We start from the raw sequence: 3785 nt of genomic DNA on the forward strand, positions 1-3785 counted from the left end.
CGTTACTTTTACACCTTCGAGGATCCGATCTCGGCGATTGAAAAAAAAACCTCATTAATATTTATAATGCACCTTTAACTTACATATTCTTATTTAAGCCAATACATAACCTGCGATCAGGCTCTATTTTAGTTTCGCGTGCTACGTAATGTGGAGTTGGCGAAACGAAAAATAGAGCCTGACCAAATTCCTCTTCGAAATTCCTTCCGCCCACCTTTTTTGATTGATTGACATGTCCTTCGTCGGCCAATCAAATTTACTTCCATTACACCAATACACGCGTGGACGGCAGATTCACGCTATTTTGTTTTGACCAAAGTTAATTACCGTGGGAGGAAGATTATAAACGAATTCGAAAGTTACCGTTGGCTTTAATTTGAGAAAAACACATTTAAAGCATGGGGAATGTTTTCGACGACTATATTGCGGCAAAGGCCGGTGTAATTCTCCCTCCGAACTTCACTGAATATGCAATATTTTAAGCTTGACATCTTAATTTGTAATTGAGATAACCTAGCATTTTGTCGTTGGACGGTTTGGCAATAGATTTTTAAAGAAAAAAAAGAGAAATACATTATTCCTTTAACGTGTTTCCCATGAAGGTTTCTTTGGTGATTTTTTCGGGTAATATCTTCAGTTGCAGTGTATTTCTAGAATTGCGCGCAGTAAAATCATGATACGTTTGGCTGTTAATTTTTTGATGGAGTACGAACAGTAAGATGGACTCGCAAAGTTTCTTTTATTGTTGTACAATTGATCTCTCTGGAAACATTGCATTTTAGTTTCTGGAGTGTGAGTTTTACGTTAAATCAACTGGAAATATTATGAAGTGTGCAAAAAAACCGTGTCATCAGTGATGTACAGTAAATAAATAAAGCCGTTTGATACACAGATATTCAAAACATGCATTCGTGTAACTTGCGATTTTATCAGCATCTCCTCCTGTTGATATATATGTCCCTTGTCTCATCCAGGAAACCAATATGCATCGGCTTTCATTGCCATTTGTAAGAACCAGCTATTTAGCGGCTTTCAAAACATCAGGGAACTTTGTGCCAAAGTTCTTTCAACCCCATGGCCACAGAGCTCGACAACGGAATCGCTAATTTCACTCGTTCCAGAGATTCAAACCCGATTCTGGACAAGTTATGAGATATTTCAGATGGCATATCTCCATTTATACAAAAAAAATCAAGTTGCACCGTCCACGGCATTGTAAGAACAAAAGGGAGCAAATTTCTTCGTACACTTATGGCGGATTAGTCTCGAGGACTTCACGAGAGCTCCGCGCAATCACGATTGCATTTTTCACTTCCGGCGTTTCAACAGCCAATCAGATCACGAGTTTGGTCGGCCAAAATTTGGCCGACCAAACGGAATTCTTGAGAGACTTTTGGTCAGGCCCAATTTTAGCGAGCGACGACATAAGAGAACATATGGGCGAAGCTAAAAATGGGCCTGATCGCAGGTTAGCCAATACATGGAAGTACAGCTTACATGATAGGTACTCAGTCTTAAAGGGGATAGTAAGCATAAATGTCTACGTAGTGTTTTTTTTTTCATGTTAAAAGTAAGTCACAGGTTCTTAGAACGAAACCAAGCGCAGAACGTGCCAATTGGACTCTTTTAAGGACAGTGCCTACTAATTTAAGATATTTTTGCCCCGGTTTATGATTATGCGGGAAATGTAGATCTTAACAAGTGTTTATTGAAATCGAAAAAGAAAGTTGGGAGTAATCACGCATTTGTCAAAGATAATTCAAGAACAATATTGGTAAAAAGCTTTAAAATACAAAGCCATGTACGGTGTTCTTTCTCAAATTGAAGCTTAATATTATCTCTGAAAAATACATGGTTACCCCCAATTTTCTTTTTGGATACCAATAGTACTTACTAAGATCTACTTTCTCTGCATAATTTTAAACCGCGCAAAAATATCCCTTTGTTGGTAAGCATCACCGATAGGAAATCCGAGTATCTCGAGGTGCGCAGAACGTATGCGCAATAACAATACCAAAACACGAATTTCCGTTACGACTATACAGCCATTACCTGGAAATCTAGGCCCCTCGCATTGCACGAGATTGTTTTTTTTTTTTTCAAAAATGCAATGACGAACGATCCAATCTCAATGTTTTGAACTTGCATTGTTTCTTGCACTTAAACCTCTACTTTCAGCGGTTCGAATCCATCCCTCGACCTATCACTAAACTTAGATTCTTTGATCATTGTCCAGATTTTATAGTTTTTTGGAGTTCAGGCAATTCTCACGAATGTTTAATATCCGAAATGCGGTATTAGCTGTAATCTAAATTTAATTTTGTAAAAACTTAATAAAAGACGTTTCGGCGTCCTCATGACACCATTTTCAAGAATAAAACGATCAGAGACTATTAACATATTGAATAAGTAATTAAGCAATGTCACTTAAATAGTTAGGTGCCGATTGAATGCGATTGAACGTTAAGGGATGGTGACAAGTCTCTGATTAGTAACATTTTATTTACTAAACTATCGAACGTATTGTGGCTACACTTTTTAAGAACTGAAAACCATTTGTCAAAGTCTTTCGGGACAATACAGTCGTTGCCAATGGAAGATCACTGGTTCTCATGTTCATCCACTCGCTGGATGGTGTAAATGCCTTAGTGTATATATAACACTCAAGTCACATTGAAATAAATAGATGATACCCTACTGGTTTATATTAGGTGGTTTTTCCCTGAAATAGACAAAACCGCCTATTGCACTAACAGTATCTGCCAAAAACCTTTAACAACTCAGAGAAAATAGAAGATATTTCAGTAAAAACCTCGCAATGAAATCACCCTTCCCCCCAAATTTCCTTATTATTTTTTCTTGTAATCTCGAACGTTTCGTTTTTTTACGCACAAATAAGAGAGATTTGGCATCGAGTTTACTACGAACGGGAAACGTCACACTAAAAATTACGTTTTTTGCCGAAAGTGGAAGCAACTTGTTTGATATAAACTCATTTCTTTCTTGTTAGTTACAGGAATCAAGTAACTTCTTAAAAGAGAGGAGCGAGTTACAATAACTGAATTACCATACTTTTCTGGCAATCAGCAGCTTGGCGTTTGCCTTTTGCCGTTTTATGTTACGAGGGTTATTTTATCTGGATTTCTCATGACCGCGCGGTCCCGTCGTTTTCGCGCCATCCGACTCATGATAGGGTGTAGTCCTTAAAATAACTTTGCAATAGCGAACAGAACATCAGAATAGGGCCAAATAAAGGGAATTTGCTCTCCTACCTCATATTTTTCTTGTTCCGTTTGGCTCTCAAGAAAAGAGAAAAGGATACTTGTGTGAATTCGAAGGCACGGTGGTGTAGCGATTAGCGACTCTGACTCTCGACCCCACGGTTACTGGTTGCAGGCCTAACTCTGTCATCGTGTTGTTTCCTTAATCATGAAACTTTCTTTACACAGTTGCATACGTGGGTAACAGGTGTATAAATGGATAATCATTTTTCAGTACCAAATATTTATTCAGTCCCATTTTAAAATTTTAAATTGATCAAATCAATCTGGTGAGACATTTGGTCCACGAAAACCTCTCGTTTCGAGTATCATCAATCTACCGATAAAAAATAATAGTCAAGAAAACTTCAGGGTTGTAAAATCCAGTTTTCGTTACAGGGCTCTCGGGGCTCGTGGTTTGGACAATTACCTAAAAATGCCTTGCTCAAGACGGCATTATAACTGCAAATATAATTCGGTGATCCCGTCTCCAGGATGAATAAGGTTTTGGTTGATTTTCTGTAA

General features: G+C 37.9%; 1 protein-coding gene across 1 annotated transcript in view; it reads right to left on the bottom strand.

Moving 5' to 3' along the window:
• Positions 1-3387, bottom strand: part of LOC138016136 (RYamide receptor-like) — an 8745-nt gene extending 5358 nt beyond the window's left edge. The window contains exon 1 of the mRNA XM_068863320.1: positions 3273-3387. The gene's annotated coding sequence lies outside the window, so the exon portion shown is untranslated. The remainder of the gene's footprint in view (positions 1-3272) is intronic.
• Positions 3388-3785: the final 398 nt, after the last annotated feature.

This window comes from Montipora capricornis, chromosome 9 (assembly GCF_036669925.1).
Source record: "Montipora capricornis isolate CH-2021 chromosome 9, ASM3666992v2, whole genome shotgun sequence".
NCBI lineage: Eukaryota > Metazoa > Cnidaria > Anthozoa > Scleractinia > Acroporidae > Montipora > Montipora capricornis.